Source organism: Equus caballus, chromosome 14 (assembly GCF_041296265.1).
Source record: "Equus caballus isolate H_3958 breed thoroughbred chromosome 14, TB-T2T, whole genome shotgun sequence".
Lineage (NCBI taxonomy): Eukaryota > Metazoa > Chordata > Mammalia > Perissodactyla > Equidae > Equus > Equus caballus.
Genome location: NC_091697.1, coordinates 81991821 through 82015202, shown reverse-complemented (window position 1 = coordinate 82015202; position 23382 = coordinate 81991821). Strand labels below are relative to the sequence as shown.

Below are 23382 nucleotides of genomic sequence, written 5' to 3'. Positions count from 1 at the left end.
TTAATTTCCTACATTTATACACATTTCAATCTACCTCATTGACATTCATAAAAACCTTTTTGGAGGATTCTTAAAGTATTATTATATATTATAAAAAATCACAGGATCAGGGTAAGAAAGAATTGAGTTCCTAGAACATCAGCCTGAGTTTACTGATTAGTGTATATCTTGGTGATTTCAGTGATAACATGAATATAGATATCCTACTTAAAAGGGCTATTGTGTCAACGGAAAGATTATGCAAGGTGCCTGTCTTAGTCCTTTCAGGCTGCGAAAACAAAATACCACAGACTGGGTAGCTTATAAATGCAGAATTTATTTCTCACAGTTCTGAAACTGGGAAGTCAAAGATCAAAGTGCTGGTAAATTTAGTGTCTAATGAGGGCCCACTTCCTGGTTCATGGATGGTTGGTCATCTTTTCGTTGTGTCCTCACATGGTAGAAGGGAAGAAGGTATTTTATAAGGACTCCACCGTTGTGACCTAATCACCTCCCAGAGGCCCCACTTCCAAATACCATCACATTGAGGATTAGGTTTCAATATATGAATTTCGGGGAGACACAAAGTCTATGGCAGTGCCCAACAGAGAAACAGCTAATAGGGGATACTCAAAAAACTTATACCCTTTCCCTGCCTCATTGTTAATAATGCCACTCTATAAAATATAAGCATTTTAATGGTGTGTATTTTTCAAGTACATTGCTTCTGATGATCTTATATACAGAGGAAAAGAGCATATGTAGTAAGAAAGGAAGAAGAAATAGTTCACCTATTGTGGCTGTCCCTCTGAGCCAAATATTTTAAGCAGGTGGCTCATGATTGTGAGGTTGCACTCAACTAATGGCTCCAACGTGCTGATATTAGTCAACAGGTTGTTGATTAAGCAGCTTGCATGTGCACTAAAGGCCCACTTGATATTTGTCGTGTAAGTTTAGGATTCCAGTTTCTATCTTTCCTTCATAACAAATCATCTATTTTTTTTTTTTTTATGGAGAGATGACCTTAAGATCATCCAAAGGTAAGTTTGATATTTTCTTCCAATAGTGATTTAATAATAGCTTGTGAACTTAGAAAGTTGAGAACCCAACAAGTTGCATTGTCTAATACAAAAGAGACTGTTTGATCTAAACAAGATAAGCATTGACAGGCAGCTAATCCAGATTTTAGAGAAATTTAGCACTGATCTGAGAAATATCTGATTTTTAAGGGCATTAATACCTAAAGACCCCACCAAAACAAATGAACTTTAAAATGTCCTCTTGAGTACTGTGTTTGAATGAACTTACCTGTAGGATATGACTTGATGTTTTTAGCTTTAAGTTGGGGAGCCTCAGTAAGCTGTTGTTATAGCCAGGAAGGTTTATCTGCTGCTTAACTCTACATCTAGGTCAAGACAATAAAATCGCATCAGTATAAAGAAGAACATCTGTGTTCTTATTTTTTATAAAATGCAAATAATCAAATAGACTAGTTGTTTATTAGGTTGCTGACAAAGAACTTGAAAAGAGGGATGCTAGAACATAACACAGTTCAATACAGTTTATAATTTGTAGTCATGTTAAACAGTTCTTGAAGACCTGTTAGCAGCTTGGATTATATAACAATTTATTAATAAATATATCTTTAAAGGACTACAGACAAGGATAGTCAATGATATGGTTGTAGTTTTTCATTTGTTTTACAAGTGAAATGATATAGAATGAAAATGATAGCTCCAACTATTGTAAATTTACCAGACATTATGCTAAGTTCTTTATGGATATTATTCATTTAGCATTCAACACATCTTTTTAAGAGATGTTGGGTACTATTACTATTTTATAAAAAATGAAACTTAAGCTTAGATAACAAAATGGATTTATCATAGTCTCACAGCCATTAAGTGGCAGAACTATATGCAAACTCAGTGCCAGTGTCTTTGGAGTCTTAGGACTAACATTGCTTGCTCCTCCTGATGAATATCATCTTATTCTTCACCTTTCCCACTTTTACTGGCTTGAAAACTGAGAACTAAATAACTCCTTCAATCACATCATGAATCAGACAACTTACATCTAAATGCCTTTATGATTAGAGCCAAACCTTTCTCATTTTTGAAAGAGTATATCATTCTTTTGACCCTGAGACATTTATGTCAGTTGCCATGAAAACATTTTTTGACAGTAAAATCAATTATACTCTGAAAAATTTTTAAATGTTAGTGACAGAAATGCTATCAATCCGACATTTACAAAAACAGAAAAAGAATACTCCCTATATATAATATTCTAGGAAGTTATCTCTGCCCTGGAAAACGAAAATACTTTTGTAGGAATTAAGAATTAAGTGAGCCTAAAAAAGATTTAGGGAAAAGTAAATTAGGTTTCTATTTTAGTTTGTACCAGTTAAGGTGCTATGAACAATGCAAGTAACATCTTAATAAGTAATTACAATGGAACTTCGTAGGCTAAAGGTGTTTTCTATAAATAATGTGCTGAGATCAATTAGCATCCCTAATGAAATATATAGAGTAACTCTGAATGGCATAAATTGAACTGTGCAAAAGCAGGGAAATGTAAATTTTCTGGGAGAGATTTAATACATTTACTTTGGAACTATTCCAAAGCTTTCACCTCCTGTGAGCAACAGCTAAAGTCATGTCAGATAGAATCAAATTAGATATATTGTCTTTAATTGGGTTTTTCTTTATAGGAAAGGCTTTAGAAGAATGAACTTCTATAAATCTATATATTGTTAAAGTTCCGACTAGAGCGGCTTGTGCCAAAATTTACATTAGGGACAATTAGAAAAGAAGAATGAGTATTGGAACAGAATGAAGGTGAGAATATTTGTGTAAAAACAGCCAAGTCTTTAATAGGAGCCATGAATTAAGAGAAAAATTGCCAAGGGTCTAGATCTACCTGCATAAAAAAACTCAGGATTTTTCAATTTTCCCCTTCATGAATTTCGGAAGTGAGAGAAAGAGTTCAGATCTATGATACCTCGCTGAAAGACCATAAGCAAACATGTCCATAGAACCATAATATACAGTATCTACTCTTAGAGCTATGGAAATAGACAATAAACCATACAGTTGGCTTTAGGGGGAAGTCGGAGAAGGAGGAAAAACAGAGAAGCAAGAGGAGAAGAGGGAGGGAGGAGATGGGAGAAGTCAGGGAAATGAGAGGAGGTAGACAGGGAAAGAAGGAGGTGGATGAGGGGGAGAATGAGGAGATGTTGGTCAAAGGGTACCAATTTCCAGTTATAAGATGAGTAAGTTCTGGGGATCTAACGTACAGCATAGTGATTATAGTTAATAAGACTGTATTATATACTTGAAAGTTGCTAAGAGAATAGATCTTAAGTTTTCTCACCACAAAAAAGAAACAGTAATTACGCGATGTGAGGGAGGTGTTAGTTAAAACTAAGTTAGTAATCATTTTGCAGTATATGTTTATCAAATCAACACGTCATACACCTTAAACTTGTACAATGTTATATGTCAGTTATATCTCAATAAACCTGGGGAAAAAGTGTACATTTTCAATTCCAGGCAAAGGATTTTGGTTGGTTCTGTTAGGTCACGTAAACTGAGTGTTCGGATTTAATAGAATGAGTCTAGTGACTCCTCTTTGGCAGAAGAGGAAGAGCCGTAATTGACAATCTTGCCAGAGGGAGAGGTGGGTCCCAAAAATAACATGACAGAGTTAGAAGAAGTTCAGGCAAAAATATGGTTACCATATTCCAGTATATGAATGTTCTAATTCTTACCCTAAAATTATTTCATGTCTAAATCATTTTTTCTTGCCCTCCTCTATCCAACTTATACCATAATTTTTGTTGATGGTTTAAATTATATTTAATTGCATCCTCTTATGTGTTCTTTCTTTCTGCATTTTTATTTATCTATATTTTAGGAAACAGTTCATTTCTCCGCATCTTTGTTTTTTGATTAGGCACCTCTATTTCAGTAAAATCCCTAACTATGTCTGATATTAGCATTGGTTAGAAATGCCACTTTTTTGTGGAGGAACTACTTTTATTAAAATCAAAAGGATCCTAGAGATAGTAGGGACAAATTTCCATCATTCAATTCTTTCTTTTCACAGCTGACCTGCCCTTCCTGCCACTGATCGTTCTTCTTTGAAGTTGTCTCCATGTATACCAGGCATCAGATCCTTTAGCTTCTTTCTTTCTTTTTTCTTTCATTCTTTAGTGAGTAGTGGATTGACAGTAGGTTTTATTGGAAGTATTATAGGCTGAACATTAAAAGACTTACTGAAGGGGCCCTTTGGATTGTCCCTAACCAAGTTTCTCATTCTCTACCAGTGCTCACTACATACTCTTTGGGACATTCAGGGTATAACTCACACCACATATTTAATGAAACTTGCATACACAATGAGCTGTTGCCTTAAGTAATATTTATTTTACTCTGAGATGTTCCTGGGAAGAAAACCTCTTCAGCTGTTAAAGTAAAACCCTGTAACTGTGAAGGTGTATTGTGATTCCACATAACTTTCCTATTTATAGTTTTTATTTAGTTAAGAACGTCACAGTAACTTATGGGGTTTTTGGAAATAGCCACTCATCAAAATGAACAATATTCCTGCTGGAGGGGCAATAAAGAATGCTGATTTATTTTTTAATAACAAATGTGGAGTCAGCTGTCAAGTAACTATATTAATGACAGAGATAGAGCATTAAAAATTCACAGCATTATTTGACAAATAATTGAAAGTTGTTCTTGACTATTCCACTACGAAAAGCAAAATTGAATGGCTTGAATTGCATGTTTTTTGGTTCTTCTGAATTTCACTGTGTTAATGAAGGGAGAAATGGGCAAAAGTCATTTACCAGAAGGGAGGAAAAGTCAATGGCCTGGATAATTTACAAACTGTATAATCAGTTCTCGAATAATAGGATAGAAGCGAAAATAGTATTTGTGTTAAGTAATAGAGCGAGAAGGTACATTTTATAGGATGGTATTTACTTCATAACCTTTGTCAATTTTACTAATTGCCTTTAAAGTTAATCACATTGGACCTATATAAAAGTGTAGTCATAATTTTTCAAGGCAGTGCACATATAAGAGAAGGAACTCTGGCATGGGAAGTCCTGAATTCTAGTGCCAGTGAACACGAATATGATATTTTACTTTGGCTACTTCAAGTAAACTTAAGCTATTGACCACCCATTCTGTGTAAGTCATTCTGGTAACTACCAAAGTTAGGCACACATACAATTAAATTATATCTCTAGAGGAATGTATAAGTTGTTTTAGGGAAAAAAGACTTGTGTAAAAATAAATCTAATACAAGTTACTATAAAACAGAGTACTAAGGAACAATAAAAATTGCTAATTGCTAATTACTTATTAGAAGGAAAGCAGTCAGTTCTTCATGGAAGAAGCAGTATTTGAAATGTCCCTTATGGGAAGGGTTCCAAAAGTTAGGGATCATGAAGAGGGACAATAAAAGGCAAATTAAATAATGGTAATAGAGTAACAGAGGAAGAAATCAGAAAGCATGCTCAAGGATTAGCATAAATTTCAACTTAAATATAAAAAACATGAAGTCAAGTAAAGAAATGAAATTTGGAAGGAAAAATAAAACAACTGAAGCCAATTTATGCAGGGCTTTTAATATCATGGACTTTAATGGGAGATAACTTGATATTGTGGAAAAAAGTGCTGCCTTTAAGGTTAGAACTTGACTCCATCTTGGATTTGTAGCTCATCAGCTGTATAAATAACCTAACTTCTTTTGTCTCAATTTGCTCATCTGTAGAATTGCAATAATGCTTCTTGGGTTAGCATGAAGCCTGGAAACTATGCATGTAAGGCATCTACAACATTGTCTGTACCTGATGGGTATTATCTACTCTGCAGAATATAGGGAGTCATGATCTAGATTGCTATAGAAAAGTACAGGGGTTCAATACAAAAATGCTTTGCATAAAGTGGCGATGTTGGAACTGGAGAGACCAGACAAGATGTTACAACAATAGTTCAGGCAATAGATAAATGTGTTAATGTGAATGAGACAGCTGATAGGGGAACAGTTTTGTAAACTAGGGGAAAATTTGAAGCTGAAAGCATCAGTTGGACAATTTCCCACTGCTCATCCAGGAGAAATTTTGTGGAAAGGTGAAAATCACCCTGTGCCACACTTGAAATTACATAGGTAAATCTAAGAGTGCTCTTTTCATGGTATTACAGGACACTTTTGGAAAAAAACATAACAGTTCCTGAAATTAAAATGAGGCTTCTGAACAATCTAAGTGGAAGATATAGAGGATGAACATCACTTTTGTATTTATGGGAGAAGACACTGAAATTTGTTTAAATAACTGGTTGTGAAATTACGAAAATAATTAAAAGTTGGAGAAATAAAACATTACATTAACTACTTTTTATTTTAAGAAACTATGACTTGCCTAAGCACTAAAGTAACCCCTAAACTAATAAAAGAAGACCATTTATAATAATTCGTAACAAAAACTAGGATTGACAACCAACATGTTGATCAAGTCTTCGCTAACTACAACAGTAGACCTAAATTAAAATAGTGGTCCTGATGCTGATGACAACAATAGAAACAACAAAATAATAGAATAGTAACAGTAATAAAAAGAATGGCCAATATTTATTGATTATTCACTGTGTAATAAGGAATTATAATGGGATGATAATATTAATCACCCCAGTTTATAGGAGAGGAAACTCACTCCTAGAGAAGTTAAGTAACATTACATGATCATACTACTAGAAAATGGAAGTATGTTTCACTCTGTTTTCTCTTAATATCTCATTTCCTGCCACTCACAGCAGAACACAAGTTTCACACACCATTATTTGCAGGTCTCGAGTGAGGACAAATCAGTCAGAATGAAGGCTAAGAAAAAGATAATTCGTCTAACTCTTTTATGCCTGTCTCTATGCAAGAGGCCAGCCCTGGTGGTCTAGTGGTTGAGATTTGACATGCTTACTGCTGTGACCCAGGTTCATTTCCTAGTCAGAGAACTACACCAACCATCTATAGGTTGTCATACTGTGGTGCTTGCATGTTGCTGTGATGATGAAAGCCATGCAACTGGTATTTCAAACACCAGTAGGGTCGCCTGTGGTGGACAGGTTTCATTGGAGCTTCGAGACTAAAACAGACTAGGAAGAAGGAATTGGACACCACTTAAAAAAAATTGGCCATGAAAACCCTGTAGGGCCGCCGGTGGCACAGTGGTTAAGTGCACACATTCCACTTGAGCTGCCCGGGGTTCGCCAGTTCGGATCCCTGGGTGGGGACATGGCACTGCTTGTCAAGCTATGCTGTGGTAGGCGTCCCACATATAAAGTAGAGGAAGATGGGTATGAATGTTAGCTCAGGGCCAGTCTTCCTCAGCGAAAAGAGGAAGATTGGCAGCAGTTAGCTCAGGGCTAATCTTCCTCAAACAAACAAACAAAAACCCTGTGAATAGCAGTGGAGCATTGTCTGATACAGTGCCAGAAGGTGAGAGGTTGGTAAACAAAAGACCTATCAGGGTTCTGCTCTCTGTACACAGGGTCACTATGAGTTGGAATCGACTGGATGGCACTAACAACATAACTATGCCAGAGACCAGGTAATGTCCAAGACCGTTGAACTGGTAAACCGTTCTTCTGTTATCTAAGAGCTCAGGAACTTCCTAACATCTTTTTATAATGCTCTCAGTACACCATTAATAACTCTTCTTTTATCCCTCTGGGTAAATATAATAACCAGTACTACAATTCTGTTGAAGATAGAATAATAGGAAGGAGAAACGATAGGAAAAAAACTAACAGGAAATATTAGTTTTATTATTTTCTATGTAAAAAATCAACAGTAAGAAAAAATATGAGTTATTCAAATCTCCAAAATTGTACAGATAAGGGAGCAAAGAAAGTGAAACTAGAACAGCAAAATTAAAAATTAAAACAGTATTCTTATTTAGAAACGCAAATAAAAATGGCATCAGATTTTCTATCCTGATTATTAAGCCTTGGAGATAATTGAGCAACTTCTACAGATGTTTTTGAGGGTTGAAATGTGTCACTAAAGATGTCTGTATCCAGTAAGGGTGTCATTTGGGAAAGCAGCAGAGAGATATCCCAATGTACATAAGAAATCAGGAAAAAAAAAAAGCCTAATAAAGGAAAAATTCAGATCTTAAAAAAAAAAAACCCAAGAAATCAGAAAGTAGAATGCTCCTCTACTTGTCCAAAAATAAAATATTGAAAAGTGATTAATGAGCCCTCAGAGATCAGTGAAAATAATTAATGTAAGAATAGGAAAGCCATTATATTTTTAAAAAGAAGAGAGAGACAGAATCATGGCCAGTAGCATAAAACTAAGTCCAAATTACTGATAAAAACATGAGTTTAAGTTTAACAGAAATGTAAAAAATTAACAAAATTTATTTTCAAAATTATAAAGATAGATATGCTAGATGAGAAAAGAGGTGTCTATTTTATCTTTTTATGAGGGAAGTATGTTCAATTTTAAGATTTAAATGAAGTGGACAAATTTCTCTAGAAAATATGACTACCAAATAGGAAGAGAGACACAATATTAGCAGTCTATAACTATCAAAGACCTAAATAGTCACAGAAAGAAAATGTGAGACCAAGAAGGCCTCAGAAATATATTTGACAAAGCATTTAAGAAGAAAATAAAGAAAATTCTACACAGATTCTTCTGCAGAATAGAGAAGTGGGAAAATTTCTAACTAATTTTTGTGACACCAGTGTAACTTTGACGCTAGCTTGATGAGAACATTGCAATTCAGAAAAATCATAAGCCAGTTTCACTAAACACAGATGCAAAATCCTTAACATATTAACTCATCAAATGTATAAAAAGGATATTGAGGTGTCACAACTTGTGTTTTCTTAGGAATACAATGTTAAATTTAACATTTGTAAATGAATTAACATGTTTTACCACGTTGGCAGAAAAAAGAAAAAGCTAATTAAATCTCCTCAATAGTTCCATAAAAAGCGTTTGATAAAATTATTATCTATTCTTTATAGACATTTGCCAAACTAGAAATAGAAGTTAATCTGATAAAAATTAACTACAAAGAAAACAACCTTAATTAAACAATATGCTGCTAAATGTTACACTTGTGTGCAGAATTTTGAAAGCTCTCCCTCTCATATTCTAAATGAGAAAAGAGAATTCCCATTGCCACTACTTTTATTAAATATTTTACTAGAGGATCTAGGTGGTATAATAAGGCAAGAAAAAAATAATAAATGGTAGAACAAAAAGGAACAAATAAGAGTGTCATTCACAGTAAATATAATTGTGTATAGTGAAAATTCAAAAGAATCTATAGATGTTATTATATGTCAGTACAACTAAACTATTTCACAGAGGCATTATTTAAAAAAATGTAATCAGACAAAACAGTTAAAAATACGTTTTTTTCAAAATTTTATGATTTACAACAGCATTTGTAAAATAAAATACTTGGAAATATGTCTAATGAAAGGTGTGCAAAAACTCTGTATAGAAGATTTCAATAAATGAAAGGATCTGATATGTCCATGTGTTACATGGTCAGTTTTCCTTGAATTGGTCTACAGATTAAACTCAATCCAATCAAATTTGCAGCAATGTGGACCCATATGTAAACTGGCAAACTGACTGAATTGAAGGAAATACAAAGGACCAAGAATATAAAAGCACTCTTCAAGAAGAAAAATAAAATTATGGACATATACCACCAGATATGATGATTTATTATAAAGCTACAATATTCACACAGAGTAGTATTGACACAGAATAATCAAATATAAGAATGGAACACAATTGAGAGTCCAGAATATAACTAATGCTTGATTTTTGACAAGACAGCATTGCAGAACAATGGGTGAAACTTAATCTGCTCGATCAAATGCATTATGACAATTGGATACCCATATAGCACATAATAAATAGGAACAATGTCTTCCCTATACCATTCCCTAAATAAATGCCATGCAGGTTGCAGTTATAAAATGTAGTTCTAAAAGGTAAAAACCGGAATGTTTCTAGAAAATAATATAAGAGAATGTCTTCATGATCTTTGGGTAAGCAAAGTTTTCTCAAACATGACACAAAAACACTAAATATAAAGGAAAAATTTGGTAAATTATGCCACATTAAATATAAGAACTCTGTTTATCAAAAGACACTACTAAGAGAGTGAATAGCTAGCCAAGGATTGGTTATTTGCAATACATATCACCAAGAGAGAGTTTATACCAAGCACGTATAAAGAATTCCTACAACAAGAAAACATAGATAATCCAAGAGAATTATTATTTTGCAATTTGAACAGGACCATCACAGAGATATCCAAATGACTAATAAATATGTGAGAAATTTCTCAACTTCTTTCATTAGAATGAAAATTAACAATATAAGGGAATAACACTTTTCATGATAGATATAATTTAAAAAACAAAAATGGACTGAGAGTTATGTAAACATGCCCTGGTGGGAGAATACACTGTTAAGAACCCCTCTGGCATAGTAGTTGATATTGTCTACTAAAACTGATACGCATACCCTATGACCCAGTAATTCCATACCAAGTTATCAAGGTATACACCTGACAGAATTTCAGGCAATATACCAAAAGACATGCACGAGAAAATTCGTGACATAATACCACAAAATACACCACCACCAGTGGGAAGCAACCTAGGTTAAATCTCCATCAATAACAGAAGAATGGATATATAAATTGTGGTAAATTCATTCAGTGGAATACTAAATAACACCAAAATTGAACCAACTATATCTGCTACAACAGTATAAATTAATGTAACTGACACAAAGTTGAGCCAAAGGAGCCAGACATAAAGTCGTACATGCCATCTTGGTCTCATTTATATACAGTGCAAAATAGGCAAAACCAGCCTATGGGGTTAGAAGTCAGGAGTGATTGCTTTTACAGAGAAGGAAGGAAATGGGGAGGATGCAGAAGAGAGCTTCTGAAGTACTGATGCAGTTTCATTGATTGACTTAGGTGGTAGCTACACAGGTTTCTGTGCTTTGTGATCATAAATTGAGCTATATTCCTATTTTTGTGCACTGTTCTGAGTGAACAATGTCCTTCAAAAAGTGTTAATAAAATGGCAACCAAAATGATGACTTATAACATTTCTAATTTTCTTTCCTTGCTAAATTATTAATCTTGTAATAGCAAATTTAAAATGAATGTTGCCCTTCTGCTCTATTGTCTTTTTGAAAATGGGATAGGTAAAAGAAATAATGTTGCTCAGAGAGCACACAAGTCCACGAAATTATGAATAAAAGGCTAAATATTCAAGGCATAGAAGTTATAGTTAGAAGAATGAACAATAGTAGGGAAAGTGGGGTTAAAGAGAAGTTTCTCTATTTAAAAATTTGCATAAGGAAAGTATCTTACTCTTTCTTCAAAGAAAATATGCTTTCTGGAAGAAAATACACTCAAAGTATATTTTCTATCTCCTCACTTCCTCCTTCTTAGAACTCATTTTTTATAAACCTTGACTCTTGTGACATTCAGATAGTTCTAATAAATTTGATTTCATTTGGCAAGATAAATTGCCCTTCTAACTGGAGAAATCATCCTCTACTCTGAGTTAATACCTGGTAGGATTTAGCTAGTGGGTTAATGTTTAAATGCTGCTGGAGGTGATCTAATGCCTTAAACCCTTTAGGATCTTTTCTCTGATTGTCACCTTTTAACTTAGTTTTCTAGCTGTTTTAAGTTTGGTAGAAGAAATAACTGGGAAAAAAATACACTGTTTGAAGGGGTGAAGATAATTCTAAGATATGTAGTTATCCATTACATGATTAAGACTGTTGCCAGGCCTAATTCTATAAAGAAGTTTAAGTGATACCTATTTGCTTCAAATTGAAAAGGTCTTCCTACTCAGAAACACTCCCACACTTTGGAGTAACACAGCCAAACTCCCAAGAATATGAAATTTATTCCATTAAGTTAAAGATTTTTTTTCTAGGAATTTCTGTCATTTTTATACATTTCTTTCAGGGGTAAGATATTAAGCCATGATTTGTCATGTTTAGCAGGGATTTATTCATTAGATTATTGTATTAGTTTTCTGCAGCTGCTGTAACAAATTACCACAACCTGGTGGTGTAAAACAGCAGAAATGTATTCTCTCAGAGTTCTGGAGGCCAGAAATCTGAAATCAAGATGGCGGCAGGCTGCGCTTCCTTAGGAGGCTCTAAAACACAATCCATTCCTTGCCTCTTCCACCTTCTGGTGGCTGCTGACATTCTTGTGTTTGTGATGGAATCATTCTAAACTCAGCCCCCATTTGTGAGTGGTGTTGAATCTCCCGCTGCTTCTCTCTTATAAGGATTCTTGCCATGGTCTTTAAAGCCCACCCAGGTAATCTACGATAATCTCCCCATGTCAAGATCTTTCACTTAATCACCCCTGAAAAAGCACTTCTTTATAAAAAATAAGATTTACAGGTTCTAGAGATTAGAACATGATACCTTTGAGAGGCTGTTGTTCAGTTTCTACGCCTATTAGAGATTCCCAGCCTAATGTAAGGAAGCAAAACATAAGCAGCTACGTTTTGATAGGAAAAGTGAGGAAATGGTTCAAAGAGCAGAATACCTTTTGATGGGTGGTGGTTGAGCATTCAGATCATGGAAAGAGGGAAAAGAAATATCCTAAAATGGGATATATGACAATGGTATAGTACTAATTCAGCATTTAATACAAGTCTGGCACTGCCTTTGAAACAGAAGATATGAGATTTTTTGCAGAAGGAATTAGAGAAAGAGAGAAACCACTTTGTTCTGGTCATAGTTCTGCACTTTTCCTGATTCTAGTGAAATAGTAGAAAAATAGAGTGGGTATAAGTAATTGACATGTATGCTAGAACTAACCACTGTATAATATAGCATAATTTGAAAATGGATACTTGAGAATTTTAAATTTGGCTATGGACCAGTAATACATTATACTGGTATGGTAGGAGGTATTTCCATGCAAATTTATGATTCTAGTTTGCTGTTTTATTGGGGAACTCAGGCAGCTTTCATTTGCATCTGTACTTGTGTCTAACATTTTAAATATGGTGTATCTAGTCCAATAGAGCCAGCTGCCTTCAGTATTATAACAGAAATATTTAGTGCAAATACTGTTCATATGAAAAATGTGAATATATAATATATATAAACAGAAACATCACACTCATGAAACTTACAGGATGGTTTCTTGCCAATCTAATGGCCATCGGCATGGCCTTTCTACTTATTATAAAGTAAAATTTCAAGAGGCGACTACTGGAAAATGACTGTGCTACTTGGGCTATCAGTTTTGGACATTTTGAAACACAGTCATTTCCTTTTTGTTGTTGTCATTCCTTTGATGAACAGTTTGCCTTATTGTCTCTTAATGGTTGTGATATAACAGTCATCAACCCAGCCTTCCAGTTTTCTTACCTGCTGTGCAATGAAAAAAGATGAGCCAGGCTTCACAGAGTTATAGAGTTTGAGACAGGGATGATGATTTCCCACTACAGTCCTCATTTGGTTGCTAAGACATTAGAAAATATGGTATTTCACAGAACTTAAACCTATCTTAGAATGACAACCACGACCTGTGTAATTTACTAGAATCAACTTTCCAAGCATAATGATATCAGTTCTTTAAATTTATGAGACAATTTATGATAAGGATATTTCTTTTTAAGGAGCTGAACAGTAAAATGTGGATGATGAGATGCGATTCATACTTTTTTATATATTTGTTCATGACCTTTTGCCAGACGTGTTTTAGTAGCCTCCCAACCGGTCTCTGTGTCTACAATTTTTTACTTATCATGTGTATCTATCAATCTGCTCTTAGAGTAATGTTTCTAAACCTACACACATATATCCCAAATGCAGAATTAAACATTGATTTATTATTCAACAAATTATTGAGGACATAAAGAGAATTAAAACACAGTCCTTGAAGGTGCTCACCATTTTGACTTATGTACACAGGAAATGCACATAAGTAGTTATAATACAAGATTGAAAGTGAAAAGTATGATGAGAAAGGTAAAAATAAATTCTAGGGAGTTTAGAAGAGGAAGAGATTATTTCCTAATATGGAGGAAAATATGAAGCTGTGGAGGAATGACTTCTTAAGCTTGGACATGACATCAGGGTGTTACTTGCACACAAAGAGTTAGGAGGTACAGAGCACAGCTAAGAAATTTCAACTTGATTCTTTAGATAATTTTTAATCATTGGAAGATTTTAAGTGGAAGAATTCCATGATGTTTCTCTTTAATAAGATAACATTTTTGAAAATATGGCAAGTGGACAAAGAGGGAGGATATGAAGGAGGAACTAAGGAAGGTAGTAAATGATGAGGTATTAAAGGAAGGTGTTTAAATGATGAGTATCTACATAAAGGAATTATCCATTAAAATGGAGATTTTTTTAAAAGTACAATTTACTGAAAATGCAGCTTTAAGAGTAATTTCGCCTCAACTCTTAAATGTCTTATGCAATTATCATGCCCAATCATATAGAATTCTGGAAACACAATTTTATCCATCTTGTTATATTTACAGTGATATTTTGACTTCCCCTATGGATTGGAGATTGGCTTCCTGGCAACTGCTGGACAGGCTTGACATTTAAAACAGGTATAGTTATGAAATAGTATGTTCTGTTTGGTTTCAGTCATGCGTTGCTTAATGATGGTGATATGTTCTGAGAAATGCATTGTCAGGAGATTTCATTGTCGTGTGAACATCAGAGAGTGTACTTACACAAAACTAGATGGTTAAGCCTACTACACACCTAGGTTATATGGTACTGATTTTATGGGACCACCCTCGTATATGAGGTCTGTTGTTGACTGAAATGTTATGTGGCGCATGACAATATTTGAGTTTTAAACGCTTGATAGTGGAGACAATACAGGTAGGGAATTCAAAAGAGGCTACAGGAGGAGATATGACTTTAAAAGTCATCAGAATGTTGATAGTTAAAACCATGTTAACTGATGTGTTGTTGGTAAGAAAAGAGAAGATAAAGTATAGAGAACTGTGATGAGACTAAAAGAACCTGGGAATGCTAAGGTTTAAGAGATGGAAAAAGGAAGAGCAATTGGGGAATAAAACTGTAAAACACTAGCCTGAGTTATAGAAGAGATTAGAAAGATTGTGTAAGGGAAGACAGGAAAAGATGAACATTATAAGAGGGTGGTGGTAAACAGTGTGAGAAGGTGAAGAGAGATTTTTGGATAAAGACACAGAGGAGGACATCAAATCTAATAATTAGGAGAACTTCGTGAGCAATTTCAGTAGAATTGCTTATTTAAGACACATTGGAAGGGTTGAGGGGAGTCAAAGAATGGGGATCAATTGGTGGAGACTTCTCTTTCAAAGTTTGAAAGTGAATAAAAGAAACGATGTATATTTTTTAGTAGGGACAGAATTTAGAGAGAGTTTATTCAACCATGAGATTAGCTTTTGTTTATAGGATCTGGAGAAGGAATCAGAGGAGAGGGGTTGATAAAGGAGTGAGAAAGAGAAAGGACCACTGATGGAATGATGTCTTCAAAGAAGCAAAATAACTGTATGGGAGAAGGGAGGGGGAGACCAAGAAAACTGGGGGGGGGGGGGGGGGCGGATTTGATGTGGAAATCAAGAGAAGGCCTACATCAAGAAACAGGAAGATTAATATTAAAGGAGTTTGTTACGCATCTCTAGATTCTTTTAGTTAGAGAACAGTTGATGCCAATAATTAGAGGTAGATGAGAGATGGTTATTTCTCTGCAACCTTACTTTCAAGTTATCATCAAGACTTAGACCACGTTCTGCCACACATATAAATGTTTATTAGCGAACAGACACAAAAGTAGTACAAGCTATTTAGTAATTTTAGTAAATTTTCAGCTTTCTGTTGTTTAAGGTGTTGAATTAAAATTTGCAAGACAGTTTCATTGTAGACATACATAAAGATATTCTAAAATAAGCATTCTTTTAAGTTCATATTCACAACTAAATTGTCCAACTGTATAGCTGGGCACAGGACTATTAACAATTAGTGCTACAGTATTTCTATGATCTCAATAAGTTAGTTTAAAATAATTCAACAAAGGCAAATGTGATATTATGTATATACTATATAGTTTCCATTTCATCTCTAGTTACAGTCAGTTTTCCTAACCCATATTCCATGAGTGATCGGCTAGAATTATGTTTCGTAAGAGGGAATTTTAGGAGCCTCTGTTATCTCTATTAACATTTTGTTTTTTTTAAATTAAGAGTGAATGTCAGAAATTGATTTTCATTGTTGGAAATAGTGGCCTGTTACCAATCATGTTGAAGGTTGGACTGTCAACAAGCATAGTAAATTGGAATAGATAGTTAGAGGAATTCAAGACATGCCGCATTGGTTACTCCGCATCCAAGTATGACCAGGTTGTAAGAATTCTAGTCTAGTACCTGAAGCTTGATTCTTAAATGTGCCTGTGTGCCTGTTGGGTTAGGAGAATTTTTGGCCCCCTGATGCCTCCTATAAAGCGTGTTTATACCAGAAGAATTCTGCTTCTGGAATGTTGTCATATCTGACTCTGGGGAACCTTTCATACAAAGATTTGATCAGAGAACATAAAAGGATAGAGAACTGGAAAGTAATATACCTGACAGAATAGGTACTATAAATTGTTTGTGCCTGCTTGCTGATGAGTGTTTAATAAATGTTTGAATATGTGATGGAATTTGCTTTGAGACATGCTTTCATTATAACATAGTTGGTAAGTTGTGGTAGAATATCTAAATCTTTGCCCTCTTCAAAATTCGCCAGGGTCAGCATGAGGCATGACCTGGTTAGCATAGGTGAGTTTGCTATAGAGATCATCCCTGTTTTGTAAGGTTGAAAAGTATCTCTAAAACATTTCAGCCACTCTACTATGTTGACTCCCACTAGTTGCACTACTAACAACCCATTTCTGTAGGCCACTATGTTATTCAGCAAAGTCTCTCATGTTGAAAGGAGCTCAAAGTGACTGAAGCTCTTCTTGGGCTACTTCAGTATAAAAGACTTTCTGATAAGAAGGATAACTGGCAATATTTATTGTGTGAATTCCTGATTAATGGAGATAACTGTGCCTAGAATTTAATTTAAATGTAAATAATTAATATGTACATAATTTTATGCTGCCTATGCTGAAATATTTTAAAGTGAATCACAGGTATCTTAACAATACCCTGCCTTTTAAGTGAGATGTCCATAAACAGTATAGCCTTACATGATTACATAAAAATCTAGATAGGTCGAAGTGGATTCCTAGATCCTTTCCTTTCATAGAACTGATACTGAGAAGTTTGACAGCATCAGTAGACACTGACTAGTAACAGTGGTTCTCAGAGAGGTTGGTCCCACTCTCTCAGGAGGCATTTGGAAATATGAGAGGGGCCTTTTTAAGTTATTAAGATGAATGTCATAATGACTGAAGAATGCTACTGGGAGACTAAATTCCACAATGTCTAAGGAACATTGTCTAAAGAACACAAGGAAGAATCATCGCACCCAAAATGCCAGTTGCGTTCCTGTTGGAGAAAACTACCAGACTAAGCAATGTCATTTCTCCCATGCTTATGTTATGGATTTTAGCACATTATAATTACTATTTCTTGTGTTTCTGTCTCCCTCATCTGGATAATTTCAGGGGGAACTGTCATTTTAATCTTCATGTGTTGAGAACTCTTACAGTGTTTGGCAAACAATAGGTTTTAAATAAATGTTTGTGGTCAAATAAACAGCATGCATGTGGTCTAAAGTATTCAGCATTTTGTCCTAAAGTAGGAAATCCTGAAGTTTTCTTCTTGAAGCCTACTTAATCATTTAGAAGCAATTGGGATAGGCAACATATATACCTTTAGATAGTTAAAGAATAAAAAAGTTGAATTTAATTTTACATCTGGTAGAAATTGTCTAATTGGTGTAATTCTGGTTAAGAGTAGAGACACACAATGAAGGAAAGGCTTTCTTAGATAAGTTAGAGTCAAATGTCTCTTAAAAGAATCCAAAGGATTTTTTCGTTATTTGTTCCTCTGATACTAAGTAAAACAAGTTTCAGCACAAATAAGAAAGATAAATCTCCACTTGCAGTTTCTAACAATATATTTCTGAATTTATTTTTTTCATGACTTTCCAAAATGTAGGCCTCTGATGCTAAGTTTTGATCCAAATTTTATTTGAAAACAATTATAAGTGTTGGGACATATACAGTTCTCTTGTTAAGGATCACACTACCTCCTAAATATATTTTATAATTCTATTAGACTATTAAAACTTTATTTTGTGTTGTGTGTACAAATCTTTGTTCTTTGATGTATTCAATAAAATATCCAAGTTTATGTGAACCCATTAATTAAAATCTTATAGTTCCTCACCAGTCTCTAAGACTGAATTATAAATCACAAGAATGCCTTGCTGCTATACTGCAGAAGACAAAGCCAGCCACTACTAGACTGAATTTCACTGCTTTCCTGGGTCGTTTGGTATTTCTTTTTTAGTGCATGATGTTGAGGTGAAAATTGGTTTTCTTTTTCCAGTTCTATTGTAAGTGTGTTTATATGTGTGTGTATGTGTGTTTTTCTTTTCAAAAAATATTTTTGATTTCCATCTTCAGTGTCAAAGTCAACAAAATAAAATAGAGTTGTGACTAGAATTTTTTGCATGCTAATAATAATTGAACCTTTGGGCCTTATAGATTTTACCTAATCTGTAGCACCTCAGCAGATTCAGGGTTAAAGGGTTATTTTTAGGAAATCTATCCATTAGATCATTAATCTATAATTATAGGTTATCTCCGGGGTGTGGAATAAAAATTGGTGGGAAGGGATAATTTTAAGAATGTATATAGCCTGGGAGAAAGTTTGAAGGAGTGCATGGCAGTGATGAGTTGAAGCAGAGGAATACATCATTTGAACAGCGTGTCTGCAGGGCAAACATATCCTCATATTGGATTCAACACTCCGGCATTTGCTTGAAGGTACTGTGCTTGCAACTTTCTATTATATCTCACTGCCAGTGATGCAGAGAAGAATAGCTTTAACCTAACTTAAATTCTGAATTCTTTCCTGAATATAACTGGGATCTACCAGATCCTGGGCTAGGAGATCACTGAATTTCAAATCCCCCCTCTGCCTTCATAAGTTCAAGTTCTCATTCACAATGTTAGAATGCATAGGAGTATGAATTGTTTCTTCTTCAAGTAAAATGATGGCAATACAATGCACATAGAATCCTTTTTTATGTAGTTATGCTCTCTAGAGAGAAGGAGGAAAAAGATCTCTAGTTATGTTTACCCTAAAAACCTGTCAAATAAACAAGTGAGCTTACTGGTAATGTAGAAAACAAGCAAAGAAAACATGTGGACCGTATTTGGAGGGAGTACTTTTTCAGACAGGTCATGCAAAGTTGTCTTATTTCTTGACATCATCACAGAATTGTACACCAATCTGCCATTACCACAAAGAAATTCTAGTTTAGAATATCTCTTTTTGAGTAAGTTTCTTGACCAATATCTAATATTCTTCTGATTTCATTCTTCACTAGGACTGGTTAATAAAATACAGACAAATTTCATATATTCTTGGCAAAGTCTTGAACTCCAACATCCAATCAGACAATGTCTTTAACAACAGTCACAATTTGGCTTCTGTCTAGGTAATCTGAGTTAGTACTGGGGGAAAAATGTCTGTAACAGAGAGGTAAACCAAAGTCCTGAACAGAATTAAAATGTAATACTTGAGCTTATTTTTTATTTGTCCAGGACATAGTTTGATTGTTTTTTTTTCTCATTTATAAAGGCTGTACTGGGCCAGCCTGGTGGCATAGTGGTTAAGTTTGTGTGTCTGCTTCAGCGGCCCAGGATTCGCCGGTTTGGATCCCGGGTGCAGTCCTAGTACGGCTTGTCAAGCCATGCTATGGCAGGAGTCCCACATATAAAGTAGAGGAAGACGGGCACAGATGTTAGCTCAGGGCCAATCTTCCTCAGCAAAAGAAGAGGATTTCTGGCAGATGTTAGCTCAGGGCTAATCTTCCTCCAAAAAAATAATAAATAAAATAATAAAGGCTGTACAAAGCCCTCAATGAAACAATTAGGATTGATTTAGTTTAAATACACACTATTATTTGGTTGGTGAGAATGGAATGTACTACATCCAAGTGATATTGGTGTGGCACTTGGATATGGTTTTCGTGAGGTAAACACCTGTCTGCAAGGAGCTGGTGAAGTGAGGCAGCCAGCTCATGTCATATCAATCCTTGGAATAGTTATCAGATGCCATTGACATTTAGCTACTGCGGTGACTTGGATTAAATAGAAATGGCATTGAAACCTTGCTTGAAGGCTAGGTATGTCATTCCCAATAGGTTGATTCATTGAATCTCATTCTTTGTTCTACCTTTGAAAAGTGATATTCTTGTAATGGAATTTGTTGGTGGAGTTGTTTATTTTTTAGTGAGTACAATTCCTTGATTTTGTTTCTTTTCATGATCTACTACTAATATTGTCTAATTCATTTTCAAAAGAAGAAAAATGCAAACTTATCATTTATGAAAACTTTTAGCTTCCCTTGCTTGCAAGTTACAGATATCTTAATATTTCCTTTTTTTTCTTTTAAAAGATTGGTACCTAAGCTAACATCTGTTGCCAACCTTTTTTTTTTTTTCTAGTTGTGGGTCCCTCTGGTTGTGCTATGTGGGACACCACCTCAGCATGGCCTGATGAGCGGTGCCATGTCCGTGCCCAGGATCCAAACCAGCAAAACCCTGGGCCACCGAAGTGGAACACACGAACTTAACCACTCAGCCATGGGGAGACCCCTTAATATTTCTTTTACAATAAATAGAATAATATATTTATCTCATTAATAAGAGATCTTTCTAATCTGTTGCTCTGCTAATCATTACTCCTTATTTAATTTTTCATAATTTATTTTTAAATGTATTATATTTTTATTAGATATTACTATCTCAACTATCTGCAGAGACCTGATGATAAAAATGTTTGAATTGGGTATATTCTAAGACAAAATAACTTGTTAGGGTCTATGAATAATCTAATATATTACACACGCAGCCTAATTATATTTAAATCTCCAAATATTTCAACTTTATGTTTGCCAAATAAAACACTTCTGTGGGACATATTTGACTAGTAGACTGGCACTTTTTAACACTTGATCTCGATATTTCCAAAAATAAATGCAATGTCTAATTTATCAGATGTTTTCCTTCTCTGCGTGTGTGTACATGTGTGTTACATGTATGATGTGTTACATCATGCAAATGTCATGTTTTTCGTCTTAAAGCAACAGCTAATATTTTTACTACTTTTGCTGAATATATGTTTACAAAATTATTGTTGCCTAAACAGTCAGTGGTACTTGATTTTGTTTAGTTTTCCCTCCTATTCTTTATGGTTCTACTTGAAATTATTCATATTTTCTTTTGTTTTTCATTTCTAGTTTCATTTTTTTAGAATAAATTTCTAAAAGTGGAATTCTTGCATCAAAAGATGTGATTGTTTTCAAAACTCTGGAAACATTTTGACAAATTACCCTCCAATCCATGGTATGTGCGAATAGCCATTTCAGTACCCCCTTGCCAAGTTTTGTGTTCAAGCTTTCTCACTTATAGCATTAAGATAATAATATTATCTCATATTAACAATATTAATTACCTCAGTTTCCTCATTCATAAAATGAAGATAATATTGCCTTACAATAACCATGTTATCACACAGAGTTGTTGTGTTAAATGAGTTAAATGTGAAGTAGTTAGAACAATGCCATGCACATTTTTGCTATTATTATTTGCAAATTTAGTGGGTAAAAATAGATTTTTATTTTATTTATTATTTAATTTTTAGAGGGATTCAGGATACATTTTCATATGTGTATTAGACATTTTTGTTTCTTCTTTGGTAATTGTCTATTCATTTTTTTAGCACAACTTTCTAATAGATGTTTGCTTACTCTTGTTTATTTTTATGTGCTCCTTATGAATGTTAATCCTGTATGTGTTCTAAATGTTTCAAATATTTCCTTAATTTTTTTCGTTTTTTATATGTGAATGTTTAAATTTTTTTTGTTGAGTCAGATAACCAATCTTTTTGTGTGTATTATTCCTTTTATTTTATTTTTATTTATTTTATTTAGGAAGTGTATTAGTTTCCTGTGGCTGCTACAACAAATTACCACAAAGGTGTCTTAAAATAACATTTTTAAGTGTTAAATTTTTGAGTGTTATTAATTATAAGCACAATGTTGTATGGCAGATTCTAGGAATTTTTCATCATGCATTCCTGGAAACTTATAACCATTAAACATCAACTCGCTATTTCCCCCTCCACCCAGCCACTGGCAACCACCATTCAACTTTCTGCTTTGATAAGTTTGATTGCATTAGACACCTCAATAAGTGGAATCATGCACTATTTGTCCTTCTGTAAATGCTTTTTTCACTTAGCATAATGTCCTCCAGGTTCATCCATGTTGTAGCATATGACAGGATTCCCTTCTTTTTATGGCTGAATGGTATTCTACCATTTATACTACATTCTCCTACCTGTTTTGATACAGCTGGTTTTGTGTTCTTCTGGGGTGTAGGAACCTTATAACTGATATCCGTATTTCTCATAAAGGGAAATAGTCCTTATATTGTTGTGTTGTCCTCAGTGTCTCCATGGGTTCTCCTATATTGCTGGTGTCACTCCTTCTTTCTTCTTTTGCATGAATTACACAATCAATATTTATGAACATTATAGCAATTTGATTCCACATATATGCACAAAGTGAGAAAGAAAGAAGTATTTTAAATGAACAATTCAAAATTTAGATGATTAACATCCAAGATGTATTTATTCTCTCTCTTTTACCTCAGCTATCTCTCCATCAATCTTTCATTTCTTCATGCAGAAATCCTCAACCACAACTAATTATTTAAAGTAAAACATAACAAGATGCAAATAAAAACAACAAAATAAATTTAATCTTCCCTTGCATTGTTTCCTCTGAAGTTTAAATCTTTATCATTCTTTTTTTATTTAGTCAAACTTTAAAAGATTTTAAATTCTATTTTTATACTCTCCCGTCCCATCAACTCTTGAGCCCATTAACCCATTGAGGACTATCTGCAAACTGTTATTGCAGTATTTTGTATTGTAAAAATGTCCCCTTTCAATTTGTTTATGTATTTAGCTTTTCTTGAGTCCTTCTTGATCTTTCTAGTGTTATTAGACTGTATTAATACCTTCAATTTCAACAGGCATTCATGGCGCTAGTCTTGTCTTTCTGATAAAGGCTGTTTCATTTTTCCCAACTCCTACTTGTTGGTGTTTCAGTT

General features: G+C 34.2%; 1 long non-coding RNA gene across 3 annotated transcripts in view; it reads left to right on the top strand.

Annotated features, from left to right (window-relative positions):
• Window positions 1-23382, top strand: part of LOC111767863 (uncharacterized) — a 784370-nt gene that overhangs the window by 451471 nt on the left and 309517 nt on the right. For all 3 annotated transcript variants that reach the window (XR_011425153.1, XR_011425154.1, XR_011425155.1), the window contains one exon: window positions 14583-14657. This is a non-coding gene — a long non-coding RNA (uncharacterized lncRNA). The remainder of the gene's footprint in view (window positions 1-14582; window positions 14658-23382) is intronic.